The sequence below is a fragment of the Perissodus microlepis genome, chromosome 5 (assembly GCF_051167445.1).
Source record: "Perissodus microlepis isolate ML-2025 ecotype Zambia chromosome 5, ASM5116744v1, whole genome shotgun sequence".
NCBI classification, from domain to species: domain Eukaryota; kingdom Metazoa; phylum Chordata; class Actinopteri; order Cichliformes; family Cichlidae; genus Perissodus; species Perissodus microlepis.
The window spans coordinates 8915316-8931752 of record NC_140465.1 but is presented as its reverse complement, the minus strand read 5'-3'; the positions used below and the strand labels follow the sequence as shown (position 1 = coordinate 8931752).

At 39.7% G+C, this 16437-nt stretch overlaps 1 protein-coding gene across 2 annotated transcripts in view; it reads left to right on the top strand.

Annotated features, from left to right (window-relative positions):
- Window positions 1-2792: 2792 nt before the first annotated feature.
- Window positions 2793-16437, top strand: part of ncoa3 (nuclear receptor coactivator 3) — a 31338-nt gene continuing 17693 nt past the window's right edge. The window contains exon 1 of one of the 2 annotated variants that reach the window (XM_084927673.1): window positions 2793-2919. The gene's annotated coding sequence lies outside the window, so the exon portion shown is untranslated. The other variant, XM_084927674.1, reaches the window with a different exon arrangement.

The window sequence follows — 16437 nt, the reverse complement described above, 5'->3', positions numbered from 1 at the left end:
GTCTGTATCTCAAATCACTAAATACCCCTTAAACCAGAGTCTGCTAGCTAGAAAAGTACCGGGTGAATGTAATCTATGATACATGATTAAATAGGAAGCTGACATAGAAACCTGTAAAATAAACTATGACTACACATATAACTGTGTAAAATCAGACTTTAGAGGTCCTTCTGCAAAACTGTCTCAACATATAATAAAGGTTTTAGGTATGATAATGAGGAAAATTAAAAATTAAGACTCCTTTCGTGTATGTAGCCTGTTGGTTGCTACCTACCAAAAGTTTCTAATTCATGTTAATAAAAAACTGTGTGTCGGGTATATGACGCAAAAATAAATATCATGTTTCCTAATATCAAATGATAAGGGAACTGTTCCCACGACACCTCTCTAGCCAAATAAAAACAGCTCAATAATTAGCTTGATAGTTAGCTATAGTTGTTACCGCATAACTCATTCCCAACCATTTTATGGTCGGAAAAGTCTGACATATAAACTTTAATATACTTGTGCCATACTTGTCTATTCAAGCCGATACGGTTAGGTATCCACACTGCAGATTCCGCCCTGTGACCTTCGTATTTGAGTGGAGCTGGAGAGCTAGTAACTAGCCTGGCAGGCCCCAAGATGGCGCCCTAGTTAGATTTTTCCGGTGCTCCCCAGCTCCTGATTTAGATTTATTTTCCTCTCTCCGAGCACATCAGTTCTGCGGGTAAAATAAATCTCCCTGTCACTGCGCATGTTTGTTTTGTTTTACCAGGTTCATTTCTTGTTTTTCAGGAAGACATTTACGTGAATTGCCCTTCTAATAATTTTGCTTTACCCACTGTTTACCCACAGAAGTGATTAGCCTACCTCAGAAAAATTCCTGACAATGCCCGGGTGACTTAAATATATTTAATTTTATTAATATCTTATTTATGTGTCTAAATGTAGATGTTTTCACGTTTAACTGATAATTTGATTTGTCTAATTGTTGAAATGCAGCAAACCAAAAGTAAAGTCTCTTTTCCCCCCTGCATCTTTGCACTAAAAATCACACTACAGCTTTAATAAACGGTATAACTTAAAATCGTTCATTCACACACAGAAACGTGGAATGTGCAGTGATCGTGTTTTTGTCCTTTGTGGTCATACGCAGTGTTGAGAATGGGGGGATGGGAATGGGTGCGGGGCAAAGAAAGGCATGTGGTTAGCTGTTTGCAGGTAAACCGGTCTGAATACATTAATGATTGTGGGGCTATCTCCTGTCCTTTCAAACTGCTATCTCCTGTCCTTTCAAAGTGGTAAGGGGAGGGGGAGGGGATAAAGTGTCTTGTACTGGGGGCAGCGGTCAGTTTTCCATGTTTAGTGGGGGAAGGGGTACAGACAGAGGGCCACTGGGCCCCTCTTTGGCTCTTCATGGAATGCAACTGAGGCTCTCTATAGGCCAACAAACAAACCAAAAGAAATGAACAACAAAAAGGCACTTTTTTTTCTCTCCATGAAAAGCACTCATGGGTGTGGTTCAATCCATAAGTCCTTATATGCTCATGTTAGAATGATACTTTATTCATCCCAGGGGGGACATTAAAATGTTGCAGACACTCAATTAAAATATAAATATGTAACAAATAAAATGTAAACTCTCTATATTATAGTATATAGTATATATAAAAATATACTGTACATGCGTATAAGATAAATAAGATATTACTTGTGAAAAAAGTCCTGGAGACATGAGCAGGAGTTGTAAAGTCTGACAGACAGGAATGACTTCCTGTGGCACTCTGTGGTGCATCATGGGTCAAAATGGCCTCATGATCACGTATGACACCCCTCAGGCAATACTTACCGTCTTCACAGCAAATAGATAAATCAGAGTGCAGGGGTGGCTGCAAGTGCTGCAGCAGTTTGTGTCATCTAAGCAATTAGCTGTAAAGATAATATGTGACCAGCCTTTCACTTTTTTCACACCGTTTTGTTACACCCAAAAGTACAGTGTTCCGACAGGAAAGATCAAGTAAGGATCTAACTGCATATTTAATACTTTTGCTTGTTCGCTCCCCGCACCCTCATCCTGCTGTTTTCTCTCCATCTTTTACCCACGCCCCTTCTTAACTTGTAAAAATTCTGAACTGGTGTGCCTGAGAGAACACTGAGGAGATTATTTATTTTATTTTTTATCATCTGTGTTACAGCTCAAGGGCCACAGAGATTCCACGGTTAATTAAAAAAAAAAAAATGACAGTATGCCATTAGTCTGTGTGATACCAGGCTGTACATGCTATCGATATGACTGACAGTCACTTTGCAACTGATATAACTATAAGATACTAGATGTGTGCTGCAATGAATGGTGTTAGATAAGATTTCACAGTACATAGTATATAAAAACTCAGATTAATATTTACAGTTAGTTAGTTGATGTTTATAATTCAGGCCCTATTGCATGCAATTATGCTGAATTTTACTGACATTGTATTATTAGTAATATATAATTCCTAACTTAAATAAATTCAAAATGGCTATCAGTGTTATGTTGATCAATTAAGAGGAATAAGAAATGAGCAACATTAAAAACGGATACTCTATAGATATGGAGGGCTAAGTAGTTTGTATGAAGCTTCTTTATGCCATTAACACTACATGTAGTGTATAATAGAAAATTTACATCCCCTAATAATATCTGTGTCTGCTGCTCATATTACCTAAGGGTATTAAAGGAACGTGTAGTTCATTTTCAGGACGCGCCAAACACTTTGATGCGACCTATAAATGGGGAAAACTACATTACCCAGAAGTCCAGTCGACCTGCTACAAGCTGGCTCCCTCCGATCTGGGAGTGCTTCCCATTTAAACAAACACGGTCTTGCCGAAGATGGCGGAGAGTTTCTAGAGGCGTAAAACAAACTGGTGTACTCAATGAAAGCGTCGAAGCCGGTGAGTTTTCTGCAGTTGGTTTATGATTCAGTTATACGCAAGTTTTGAACACTGGCTCTGGTGTTTGTTTGAAAGCACACGGCCGTTACAGAGGCAGTTGGTGTAGCTTCGCTTTCCGAGCAGGCTGTGCTTTTTTACGCTACCGTGATAAAACGAACCACCTTACCAGTGTCTGTTTATTATGGGATATTTGCTGTAATATTATTAGCTCCTAACCTATAAGTAGTATCACAATGAACGTCGAGCTTGGCTTGATAACTATCCATTCTTGTTGGTTTTTGTATTTTTTGGCGTTTCCATTATCCACTAGCTACAAAGTTTACGAGACCAAGGCTCTGATTCGCTGGGGTGCAATACCCTAGCTGTTAACACTCAGCTCTGCTCACGAGTGAACTCTTTTGTGTTTGGAAACGTTTACGTGAAGTTTGTGCCGCCGTTAGCATGTGTTCATTGTCAACACACACAGCTGAATTGCTTTGGGGACTATATTTTCTACTTGACAGCCCGCCTTGCTTTACAGTTTCGGTTCATATGCTGCTGGAGTCGTCTGTGTTCACAGCTAATGTGTGACGGTACACCGCGGAAGTTTTCATTAGTGGGGAAATCTAAATAACAATATTGAATGACCTTCTGGACTAGTGACTAGCTTCCACGGTGAATGTGGTGGAGATTAGCACTCTTAATTACAGTGTATCTACTTCGGTTTTGTTAAACAGAGCTCCCTCCTTATACTTTGACACAGAGACTTGGAGCATCTAAGTAACACCCATTAAAAAAACAGTGTAGGAAAAATGACAAAATGTTTTTTCATTTTAAAATGGGACGGGTTTTCTTTAAGTGGTTGTTACATTAGTAAAGTTTGCCAGCTGCAGGGTCGTGGGCAACCACGCAGTATTTTCCAGTAGCCTACACTATGCTGCTCGCTTGCTGCTTGCAACCCAACTTGAACTGACTGGCTCAGCGTGGCTGCTCTGAACAATCCCCAGCATGTGGTATTTATTTGCATGACTGTAGCGAAATAGCGCTCGCGTGATTGTAGTGGTTGGTATAACTGGGACTATCTCTCTACGTGATTAAATGTTGGCGTTCACTGCTGGTAAATCACATGTAGGTGCATACGTGAGCGTGAGAGACAGACGGACTGGTTGTGGAGGCAGATGGATGTGTTTCAGTGCAGAGGATGATAAACACTCGCAGGATTCCGGTTTGGGTTCGCCTCCCTGTGCTTGACAAGGTGTATGTTGAGCACTCAAGGGTTTTTTTTTGTTTTTGTTTTTGTTTGTTTTGTTTTGTTTAGTTTTTTAAGGTTGTAAGAGGAAATTCTTGGAGAGCGTGCTCAAGTGTAGGCAACAGTGAGGGGGTAGGTTAGTCATTTCTCTGAAATGCTTGAGGACTAGGTGTGCTGTCGCTCTGTTTGCCCGGGGCCATCCCTGCCGATACTTGCAGGCATTTACATCTCAATGCAAGAGTTTCTGGGATCATTCAGGTATATTTTTTTCTTTCTTTCTTTTTTGTTGTTGTTGCCTACTGTGGAGTTTTCTCACTTTCAGCGATTTCACACATGGGATTAAGTAGACTGTGATATCTCAGTAATGTGGACATTAGATGGTTGGTAGCTGGGAAAGAATGAGTAAGGATGGTTCTACTAGCAGTCTTTAGCTGTCAGGTGGGTTAACTTGTCTTTATTTTGAGTCTCATAGAATGCCATTACTCAAGTCCATGTATGTGGTATTTTTCTAAGTGGGCAGAATGACCACTGTGGGAACCTGTCCAATGAGCTACTTCTGCTCATATTCTTGGCAAACGGAGCCCCCTGTTCCCCCCATTCTCTGTCCCTTTATCTACCACTCTCTTTCTCCCTCACACAGGGTGTCAGGCTGTGTTAACAATGAATCAATCTTTGGGGGGATTCTTTGACTGCAGATGGGGTGCAGAAGTGACTGCATTGCATGGCTTTCGCTCTTTGTCTGTCGGCCCCCGCATGGGCTCTCAATAATTCATTAACTTATCACTTTTTCTCATGGGCATGGGAGAAGGCTAATCGGTCACATGTCCCATGGATTCAGCACCCTATTAAAATGACCATAACATTTGGAGGCATTGCAGATATTTGGGTCATTCTTATAGAGGTTACTCGTGAAACAAAGTATTGTGTCCTGTCCCTAAAATAATAAAAATGTGAATTTCTGAGGAGTGGCTATGGCGGCTATGGCTACTCTAGAAGTGCTCAAACTTATTTAGTGACATGAGTAAATTGGGGCACACGTGAGTGCCTGCTTCCTGCTTGAAGCCTGAAATATATTGACCACAACAAGTTCAAACTGCAATTCTCAGGGTCAGCACAGCGCATTTAAAACAAACGTATTTATGAATGAAATGGTTAAAAAATTTTTAAAATAATATCAAAAAGTGCATGATTTTAAAAATATTTTTACTGCTTTCACCTCGTTATGCAATGCCGCATTTTGCATAGGACTGCCATATTTGAGTTGTCTAAGACTTCTAAATACAGTGGTGGTGAGCTTGCAGCTCTCTGATGACTGCCTAATCTGTCTTTGTTGAGCGGCATTTTTGTGTCATTAATGTCGGAATAGATGGCATTCTTTGAGTGTTTCGTCAGTCTCCCTGCCTTAAGAGAGACAGAGATAATAAGCTTAGTTTCGAGAAACTGCCAATCGGTCATGTGGTATGTGTTTATTTTATGATTAATAGTTGTGTGGATGAGCAGTAGCTTTGAGAGTACTCTTGATGACACAGAGCTGAAAGAACAGCCTGATTGTTTCCCCTAATTGAAATATGACTCCTTGGTTTTTTACAGCTGTATGGGGAGTGCAGGGTTAGTCAAGGAAAGCGGTTGTTCCTTCTTATGTAACTTGTAACCAGTTCTTATCATTTAGAGAAAAGGAGGATCTTTATATTTTTAGCAACTGTTTTTGTATTTGACGTTATCTTTACCCGGGTTTCCAAGTCAAGTTTGAGTATTTGTTTCCCTCACTTGGACTGGTCGTTCAAGGCTGTTTTACAACCAAGTTTAAGAATTCAGAAGCTTCCTGCGGTCAGCTCAAGCTGTGCATAACATCCTGTTTAATTCCCACATCTCAAGGTCACTCGTGCAGTGACAGTGATCTGGATTTGTTTGTTAAAAGGGCACATACACACTGGCAGAACTCAACAGGTAGGTTTGCTTTTTCTGCCTACCTCTGTAGAGCTAAATATAGAAATCTGTTAAACAAGACAGTCATGTTTCCACTGCTGAAATATTTAGTTACTTTGCTCAAACAAGTGAGAGCGAGAGTATGAAATGAGAGCTGCCGAAACCAGATCAACCAGGGAAGGCCAGATCGCCACCTCACTGAGACCCAAGTCAAATGGTGCAGTTTGCACTTTCGTTCTGTTTGAAGTCACATGTCATTCATGCCCTCGTTGTCCTCTTCTTCATCTCTGAGGTAAGACCCAAGTGTTAGGTTAGCTGAGCCATATGTGAGCCATGCACACTTCTAAAAGCCAAACAGGCAGCCTGAAGCAATCATTGCACCCAATTCTAGTTTATAACCAGCGTGGATTTGGAACAGCTCTCGCTCTAGTCCTCATTGATTGGATGGAGGATAGAGTTTATTAGGGAAGGGTGTGCCAAGAGCTTTGTCCCCCTCCCCTCCTTGCCCTTCCTCTTTAACTTCAACTCCCCCTTTAACTTTCGCTCCCCGAGCTCAAGAATGCTCGTAAAAAGAGTTCACCTGAACAAGCCAGTGGGAGGGTAGGACCCTGCTCTAGTTTTGTTACTATTGTAAAAAGTTAGCAAGACGTTGTTTGTGTTTTGTTTAGGGCCCCCTTTTATAAAACTGCTCTGGGGAGACGCAGCACGGGTGAAAAAAAGTTTGGTTTGTGAGATAACTGCTACCAGATGCTCTCTCTGTCTTTTATTCAGCATAAAAAGAATTAGAAAGAAAGGCTGCAGAAGAGAAGAGAATAGGAGAGTGTCATTTCTGAATGAACTTTTCAACTGTTGCATGGATACTCTCCATCTTAATTCAGTCCTCACTTTTCTTTTCCCATCAGTACCCCTCCCCCCTTTTATTAAAGAGAAAATCATTTTTAAAAGTGGTACAACTTCTACACATAGTGACCATTAGACCCATAAAGGCTCTAATGTAACTTTTTTGAGAAATCTATTCTGTGTAAATATGTGTTAGGTTTATGTCATTAGTGAGAGTCTCAGGAATAGCTCCAATTTGGGTCATATGTTTGAGTGTTGTGGAATTGGTTTGCTATCGAAACAACAAAGGGCTTTGTTCACTGCAGAGTTTTCAAGGTTCTCTGTCCTAACTTTTCACAAAGCTTGTCTTTACTGGCCTTAATATTAGTAGTTTATTTATTTATTTTTTTAGTTTTATAGTTGTTGTTGTTGTTGTTGTTGTTTTTTAAAGATTGTTTTGTGTACACATCGAAAACGAAACAGTTTTATGTTGACTTTCTGTGGTAGTGGGTTGTGGTTTTTTTAGGAGGCCTGGGGAGTGTCTACAAGTTATGTCAGCGTTTCCCCACACAAACACTTTAGTCAGGTGGGCTGCCCAGGTGTATTTGGTGAAAACGGGTGACTAAATTTATTTTCTTTCTCTGAGAAAATGATGGCGTCTTTGAGTGGACAATCCTCTCATTCTTATTTAGAGTTCAGTTGCTGCTAACCACCTAGCACCGGGCCCTCCCTTCCTTCTTGTGTTTTCACCTTACAGTGGCAGCTAGCAGGTGTCCTGCCTTCTCCACACACACCTTAACTGCAGTCTATATGATAAAGGGCAGCTTTAGAGAAGGTCTCCACCTAATTCTCCTGACATTTTCAGGAGTTCATAGCCTTGGTTATAAGGTCACATTAGTCATCGCTTGCCTGAACTGTAGTGTCAACACATCCCCATAACAATTTATACTCACACTTGAGGCATGCTTCAATCGCTATAGTCATATCCTGAATGATATGTGTCCCAAATCACTGCTGAAATGGGAATACAGGGAGTTCAGACAGGAAACAGAGTGACTGCTGAGATTTTTTTTTTCCAGATTTATATGTGAAACATTGTTTCAGTTTTTTTTTGTGCTAGTCTCCAATTGCACATCCCTGTACTACTCATTGAAATATCATAGAAATGCCCGAAGAGACACACTCGTGCTACCAGCCTAGCTGTGTTGCACTTGGTTGCAAAAGTCTGTAGTCAACACAGTCAGTGAGTATAAGCTGTTTGTGTGTGAAAACAGCTTGAGACAGTATTTGTCCTCTGGCATCAGTGAACAGAACAGTCATTTTACATGGAAATTGCTTCTAAAGCATACGGTAACATGTTAATTAAGGTGCTAGTAGACAGCTACTCGTGTTCTTTAATGTAAAACAACCGAGTGTGGTGCCCCCACAATATCCTGACTAATTAAATTGATTTCCTTGCTATTTTTTAATGTGTTTTATTTTAAGGTTAGCAATATTTTAGGTGGCTAAAAGACATGTTGTTTCTGTTTGTACATTGCTCACCTTCAGTGTCAATTCCCCTATCTACTTGGTGGTATACCATTGGCCACTGACTTAAAACACACTGGCAATGAATAAGTACCTCAGACAAACCCACTTCAAAGAAGCCAAATGATCCCTAACTGAGTAAAATCGGTTTACCCAGTGAAACTGGCATTTTTTTTTTTTTTTTTTTTTAGCATCAAAATTAAACAGAACTGTAAATTGACAATCACTCCTTTTGCACTTTACTTTTTTCAGTGTGTTTTAATAAAAATGTGTCTTCAGCTTACACCAATTTAACATTCAGTTTGTTTTTTTTATTAATATAATCAAAGCAATGTGTGAGAGAGATTTTCTATTACCACCGAGTCTAAAAACACCGAGAGATGGTTATTGGTTCATATTGCCCAGCCCTAGTTTCTAGGTCTGTCTGAACTGGGAAGCAGCTGCTGGCATGCATGGCACTGCAGTCCCAAGTTGTAAGAGGATATCTGACCATGCAAGCAAGGACTGTACGAGTACTGTCTCTGTAGTTCATCTGAAATTCAACATCTTCTTTCATTTAGTAAATTAGCACAGATTGCAACGAGTGTGTACATTTTTGCACACAGCACTGAGCTTAACACTTTTTTTTTTTTTCCATTTTTCCATTGGCCTGTAATAAATGTTATTTTATTATAGCCCTGAGTTCAAAGAAAAGTCATGAATGACTTACTTCCACGCCATCGTTAAAGGCTCCAGACTTACTACAGCATGTCAACACTGGCAAGGCATGTGTCAGATAATTTACTACACTTGTTTCTTATATGTGCTCTTTTTTTTTTTTTTTTTTTCCCCCCTCTTTTCCTCACGGGAAGAGAAAAGTGTTCTTTTCACTATTACTGTTCTTTTCTGCCTACTGACGTCAGTCCTGTTTACGTGGCTTGTCGTTAAGGCAACACTCTAATCAAAAGGTTGCTCTGAAGCTTACTGCTGTCCCTAGAATAGCAGAGCTAACACTTGCCTCCTGATGTTGCCACATCACATCAAGCTGTGCAGTGAAGTCTTGGTTTAAATATCAAGCAACGCTTCGAAAAACTTGAGCTAAAATTTGATTCTTTATTTTATATAGAAGTGGCTTTACTTTTGCAAGTAATTACTATGTTTCTATTTGCCCTGTTTGTGTTTTTTTTATTTTATATATATATATACACACACACACTTATCTGTATTGCTCTTGCCTTATTGGGAGAATTGGTTATGTGTGACTATGGTATGATTAAAATGGAAGTAAAGGTCCCTGTTCAATTAGCTGCACCAATGTGTCCTATTCAAATCCTCTGGACATGGTGGCCACCCTTGAAATAGAATTTCAATATTATTTAAAGCAGTTAATGACTTTGGTTTTAAGGCAATGTGAAGGTCAAAATCAAACTTAGTGTGGCAGAGCACAAGCTTCATCTACAATCAAGAAATTCATTTTTAATATCCAAATGGGAGTGGTTTTAGATTTTAATAATGACATCATCTGAGCCCCCATTTACACAGCCCTAAAGACATCAACAGATAACTGTAGGATGTGCAGTAGAAATGAGTAAGGCCTTCACTTTGAAGTAAGAGTTTTAAAAGTTTCTGATTACGGTTTGCATCACACCTAGTTTCACTGCCACTTGGTGGTTAGTTAGCAAGACTAGTTTGCAGACATGTCGACCTTTACTTTTCAGACTAGAGGCAACTGCAGTAGTCTGCTAGTGACCAAAGCAATTACAAGGAGGTTTTGGGTGCAGCACCCACTTTGTAATAGATTTCACCTACCAACAACCAGCAGTCAGTCTCCAAATACTTAGGGAATGCAGGTTTTTCCCAAGTGGCCGAAGGTTGCAAGGAGGTCACTGACTGATCTCTTGGTTTGTTTCAGTGTTCCAGGCCTAACACAATCACACTGTTCAAGTAAAATAAACACTGAGGGAGGAAATTGGAAGCGGCATCGTGTCTTATTTTTTTCCTCCTTTCACTTGTTGTACTGCTGTTCTTTATCATTCAGTGAAGCTGCGTTGCTGTCTCACTCACGTAACTGAGTAGGAGGGGAGAGAGTGAGAGGTGTGCTTGCAGCAGGAGAAGAAAGACCTTTTTTTGTGAAGCAGTGCTGTCTGTAGATATTTTTGCTGTGTTCTTTATTTTAAAAGTTACCAAAGGGCTATGCAAAGTGTTAATCTGAATGATCTGAACGGTGGTGATATCAAACCTGTGAGTGAGATGGATGAGCTGAGGTGGTGTACATTACTATATTCTAAGAAAAACAAACAAAAATAAAACAAATATCAATAGTCTTAAAAACCCAACATTATAGTTATTGACTATGAGGTACAGTCCTAGTATTGGCACAGAATGAATTATTTGGGCTTTAAGAGGACTTGTAATTTGTGTCACTTCTTACTAACAAAAGAATCTAATAGTTGAATCTTTTGCAGTCTTAATTGTATTGGGAAAAGGAGATTTCTTTAAGAGACAGCTTTATTTTCACACTTTGCTTCAAGTAAAACCAAAAAAACCCAAAATGATGCATTTTTGTACTCCTACTTCATAAGCATTTTTTTTTGCCTTGATGAAAAATCAACAATATTTCATTTTTTCTACCAGCAGAAACAGCAAATGCAACTTTTGTTGCTTTATACTTCAAATAAACATAAACCAGACTGTAAATATGCATAGTGGTGTGTGTCCGCTCAGTCAGCCTGTGTTGTCCTTTGCTTGCCCCCTTGAAGAGCGAAGGACTTGATTAGCAGTGCAGGCTTAATCACTCAGCAGATGGGACAGAGTGCAGTGTCACCAAGACAAAAACAAACCCACAGTTGGATTATGGCTGGCTGTGTGTGTACGCGTGTCTCTGTCCACTTGGACTGAGCAGCTTTGACTTGACTCCTAAACACACTCCCAGGTGTTGTGCTGAATCCAGCAGAGAGCCATGTTTCTTTTCGTCTCTCCCATTAAACAATTGGTCGTTGCTGTCCTTATCAGTTATTTTGTCTAAAGCATGAAATAACACAATGAATTAAAAACTATAAAACAGGGCATGTTATATAGCTTGAGATGATAAAGTCTGTTATCTCTTCTGTTTTTTGTTTTGTTTTGTTTTGTTTTGCACTGGGTGAAAAGCAAACTAAAAGAAACTTTACTGACGGGCTGTAAAATCCTCATGTATTCTTAACCAAGGTCAGCATCACCCTGGGAGATCAAACAAGGCACGTATTGATAGTTCCTTCTGCTGTTACTCCTGTTAGTAAAATCCTTTTTTTATACCTAGGCTCCGTCACCACATGAAGCTGACCATTTAAAAGAAAGAAGTAGTAAGAGGAATACTAGGATAGAGGAGGGTTCAAAGTTGTGAAACTGGCGTCAGACCGTCTTTTGACTGGAATTCTTTGCAGGGGTCAGAGTTCAGAGACTGCAGTGTGGTGCTCTGATTGGCTGTGGAAAGGTGAAATGAAAACCACAGTAAACTTTTGACCCCGGCGCAGGAGCGCTGCAGGAACGCCCAGGCTCAGCTCTGGCGTGGTGGAACAGAGCCCGCTCTCTTCCTGTGTTTACTCCACCAATCCAACAGTGACGGTGGGGAGAAGAGGAGGAAAGAGGAGGGGGCAGGGAGGGAGCAGATAGGGAGGAGGGAAAGACGCAAGAGCGAGGGAGAAAGGAAAAAGAGAAAGCTGAGAGAGAGACACAGTTGAAACGTTAAAAACAGAAAGACCCTCTCTGTCTCAACAGCAAAGCGAAAATCAAAACTGCCAAATCAAACTCAGTGTTTTCTGTTGACATCGCCTCATTTGCAAATATCACAAACAATAATTACAGTGGTTAAGATATCGTCACACTGATTTAACTTCTACAGGAGATTTGCCCGCTCACTGCATCAGTTGCAAGTGGATATGTGTGTTATCAGGCTGGGCAGCATCGAGGTTGATCAGGCACTGGTGTTCTGGCTCCCCAGATAAAAGGCTGTTTAGCTATTGATTAATGAACTCATTTCCATAATATTAGCCTTGTGTGATCGCAGCTGACTGCATTCTGTTTGGTCTGTGGTCTCCTCTGGACGATGCTGTGCTTATCACCTCGGTTTTTGCACCAGCACATGAAGCCTATTGAAAATGAAGGGGTTATTGGGGACATAGAATTAACAGTTGTGCAATGTGACAAGTTAGTTGCTTGAATCTATGCCGGCGCATGTCCTATCCTCTTCCTTTCTATTCTTTGTTCCTGTTGATGATGGATAGTTGCAGGAGATGCAAGTGTGACGCACACACACAGTGGAATCTGCCATGTCTTTGTTTTCACCTTCATTTATTTTCCCTGGTTTTTCTCCACGTTGCAGTTTGTGTGGGAAAAAATGGGGAGATGCACACACAGCCTGTCCAAGCTCTCATGTGTGTTGTGTGCATTGGAAAAGGGTGGGGGATGTTTTCCTTTTCTTTTTTTTTTCTTCTAGAGAAATAAGCAATCCTATGAACACAGTTTTCCCTCTGCTATGAGCTACAGTCTTACTCACCACATTCATCTATGGACATCTTGTATTTCTTTATTGAAAAGAGAGTGCAGATGGTTAGAATGGGTTTTACAATATCCGTCATATGTGCAAAATGTGTTTGACACTTGACTTTTTTCACACATTTTATTTCTTCGTTTCTCAATAAAATCGAATTTGGCATTTGTGACATAGTTTTTTCCTTAAAGACAAAGGCTTCTTTCTTTGTTGTATTTTCTTTTTTTTAAATTTAGTAAAGCAGAAATGTGTTTTGTTAAATTATTGGCAGTGTTGAATCACACCTCTAGACACTCCCCAGCCAACCACACAACAGATTAAGGACCCAGCTTTGTCTTTTCAGTCTTTTTTTTTTTTTTGCTTTTTTTTTTTCATCTGCGTTTCTTTTTTTTCTTTTTTCCCCTTTTTCTCTTAGCAATTTACAGCTTTGCTTTTTAATAAATCCTCACTTCACATATGCTTCACATATGTCTTTCTCGTCCCCTTTCTCAAATCTCATTGCATGGCAACACTCTCCTCTTTGCCATCAAAACCTTTGGCTCCAGTTAAGCCCCATTAGCTCAGGTTTCATTGAAATCATGTGTAATACTGGAATGAAAATGTTGGCAGGGAAATGGCTAATAAGGAAAATTCACAAGTGCATTCAACTCTGACAAATATTTCTGGATGTCATTTTCCGTTACAATTAAGAGGGAAATCCCTAAAATGTCAACATGAGAGATAGCTACTAAACAAAGTCAAATTTAGTTTGCAGCTCTTGCTTTATCTAATTACAATGTCGACTATGGTTCACTCATACTTCTTGACGCTTAGTTGGGTAAAAAGCATCATAGACAACACAGAAATAAAAGGTTTGACTTTTTTTCCTGATCAAGGGGCATATATTATACTGTCTGTGAATCCAAGAGGGATTTAGATTCCCATGTTGAAATGCCTAAATTTGCAGCATTAAAAAGAATATTTACAGCCTAATACAACAAAAGGCTTTTGATTCTGGGGTCATTTCCCTCCTTTATAACTATTCTGTGTGGGATTAATTTTTATTTATTTATTTTTATTTTTAACAACTCATCAATCTGTATAATTGAGCTAGGGGTCGAGAAGGCTAAGCAAGTGCAAGTGTCTCAATAATGGAAACTGGAGCATATTGGGGTCTGCTAGACCTGATGTGATTTTATTTATTTATTTTTCCCCAGCTGTTTAATATTATGCCTTCCTGTTTGGTGCAGACTGTCGAAATGTTTGCTTCAGTTTTTAACACCTGTACAGGTGTTAAACCCGTACAGTTTATGAAAGCAACAAGTTAACAAAGCTTGTTAGTCTTTGCTGATAAATCTGCACGTATAAGGTAGCGTGTGATCCAAAAAAACAACATGGCGACGGTGACATGCTAACATTGAAACTTCAGAATGTGTAGCCCAAACATGTAATCTGTTGTCCTTGTCTTATTTTTCTTCCATTGCAGTGTAAAACTGCTCTGTTAATAGTTGGTTGTTTTGGGTTTTTTCCCCCTTCTGTTTCTTTTAAACCCATAAGGCATTTGCTGTCTGGTTCCATTGGTTCCATTATACTCTTGGGTAGTTCGTGCAGGTAGAAGGAAACAGGGTGGCCACTTGCCAGCTGCAAATTTATCAGTCTGTTGCCTGCACTATTCTCATGTTGATTAAACTGGATTTCACATGAACTACTGTGTGGTTGGCAGATTAAAATCCATTTGACGTCTGCTCTGACTGCATTTGACATTTTTCTTCCCACATGTACCTCCATAGGGTTACAGTTAGGGTTAAATTATATGTTTGACAGCAACTTTTGTCAGCTGTACACCAAGCTGCTAATACTGTAGGTAACAATGAATATCTAGGAATTATTTGATTCCGTTGTCATTTCATTAGAGTTGGGTTGTGGCACCTCATAGCCTACAGTTCTGTTTTCAAAGCAAAAGAATGCACTACTTTATAATGTTTCTCTTAACTGTAATTTATTATAATATGGAATAATTAATCCATCATAATAAGATGGTGAATTATTTTGATTTATTCAGTTACAAATGGTACTATGAGGTGATTAAGAAGATAATTCCTCATCAATTTACACACCAAACGACACTGAAGGTAGCTCCCCCTTCACAGGCTATTTGTGCCTGCTCTTGGCAGTGTTTTTGTTGACTCAGAACAGGCTTTTAGTTATGAATACACACGTAACCATGATTGGTCTACATAAAGTTCACGCAGGCAGTGATCTTAACAGAAGACTGTACATTTTCCTCTTATTGATATCTGATCATATTTGCAAGACCAGCACACAAAGGTGGCTTAACATTTTCTAGGCAAAATGTATCTTATGATTGGCCTCATTTAATTGACCTCATTTATTTATTTATTTTTTTATTTTTTTAAACAAAAACGGAACAAAAAGGTCATGGTAATTTGTCTTTGGTGAGCAGTCTAAGCCTCTTTGGTGGATGCCAGAGTTTATTTTATATGCACAAACTCTGTTGTTGTCCTTACAACTGGTAGGAAGTATCAAGAAATGATATCACCCCTTTTGTGTCCTGCACCTGCAGACTAGTGACACCGCTGAGTGACTGGATTGCTTTCTGCATCCTTTGCTATATCAACTCAGGGGCATAGACATTCCTGACTGTACAGAGGGAGATTGCAGCAACAGTTCAAAAAGGAAAAAAAAAAATTACTTAGTTTGCTTCGTCTTGATGCATTCTCAATCATCCAGGAAAGTAAATCTCCAAAAGTTGATTCTGTTCATCTGGACGTAGCGTTTTGTGGGGAAAAACGTTTCGTCACTCATCCAAGTGACTTCTTCAGTCTCAGCTGACTGCAGGTTTCCCCAATCTTATAAACAGTACATTTGCATAATGACTGAAACCAGCCCACTTAAGGAACAATGGGCTGGGAGGTCAGTTCCTTAATCGTAATTCTGCAAATTCTCATGACCATTGATCAACCACCACTGACCAAAACCCACTGATCAATGGCCATGAGTACCATTCACAGAGAGTTGGAATGGCTGCAATCACAGCACTGTAAGATGGCGAAAGATGTACCCTTAGGCCCCCTCCTCGATTCAGAGATGGTCTTTCCCTTTTCACGTAAATGGCCTCCTTGACTCCGCGCTCAAACCACCGTTCCTCCCTGTCCAGGATGTGTACATCCTCATCATTGAAAGAGTGTCCACTGGCCTGTAGGTGTAAATAGACTGCAGAGTCCTGGCCTGACGAGGTAGCTCTTAGTTTTCTGTTTTAATGTCTTCTTTTTCCATCTTAACTCTATTTTTTTTTTTTTTCCTTTTATAAAATTTTTCTTATTCGTTAATTTATTTTTAGGAGTACACCACAGGAAACTGAGCACCTTGCAAGTATCAGTATAAATAGTCCCAGGGCTGTTTCAACAATGCACTTCGTGTGGGTGGGGACGAGCATGTGAAACATAACCATGACTTTTATTTTCATCAGAGAGCTTACCTTCTGCACTCCTTACAACAATCTATCTAACTC